A 755-nucleotide genomic window follows, 5' to 3' on the forward strand; every position below is an offset into this window, starting at 1 on the left:
ACAGAAATGGTATGGACCTAACAGAAGCAGAAGATATTAAGAAGAGATGGCAAGAATACACAGAAGAACTATACAAAAAATATCTACATGACCCAAATAACCACAATGATGTGATCCCTCACCTAGAGCCAGACATCTAGGGATGCGAAGTCAACTGGGCCTTAGGACGAATCACTATGAACAAAGCTAGCGGAGGTGATGGAATTCCAGTTGAGCTATTTCAAATCTTAAAACATGATGCTGTGAAAGTGCTGCACTCAATATGCCAGCAAATTTGGAAAACTCAGCAGTGGCCACAGGACTGGAAAAGGTCAGTTTTCATTCCAATCCCAAAGAAAGGCAATGCCAAAGAATGCTCAAACTACCGCCACAACTGCACTCATCTCACACACTAGTAAAGTAATGCTCAAAATTCTCCAAGCCAGGCTTCAACAGTACGTGAACCCTGAACTTCCAGTTGTTCAAGCTGGTTTTAGAAAAGGCAGAGGAACCAGAGATCAAGTTGCCAACATCTGTTGGATCACCGAAAAAGCAAGAGAGTTCCAGAAAAACATCTACTTCTGTTTTATTGGCTATGCCAAAGCCTTTGACTGTGTGGATCACAACAAACTGTGGGAAATTCTTCAAGAGATGGAAGTACCAGACCACCTTACCTACCTCCTGAGAAATCTGTATGCAGGTCAAGAAGCAACAGTTAGAACTGGACATGGAACAACAGACTGGTTCCAAATAGGAAAAGGAGTACGTCAAGGCTG

The 755-nt window shown here is 42.6% G+C and overlaps 1 protein-coding gene across 1 annotated transcript in view; it reads right to left on the reverse strand.

Moving 5' to 3' along the window:
- Positions 1-755, reverse strand: part of UBXN11 (UBX domain protein 11) — a 23,203-nt gene that overhangs the window by 21,872 nt on the left and 576 nt on the right. The gene's annotated exons all lie outside the window — the stretch shown is intronic.

The sequence above is a fragment of the Bison bison genome, unplaced genomic scaffold (genome assembly GCF_000754665.1).
Source record: "Bison bison bison isolate TAMUID 2011002044 unplaced genomic scaffold, Bison_UMD1.0 scf7180017864516, whole genome shotgun sequence".
NCBI lineage: Eukaryota > Metazoa > Chordata > Mammalia > Artiodactyla > Bovidae > Bison > Bison bison.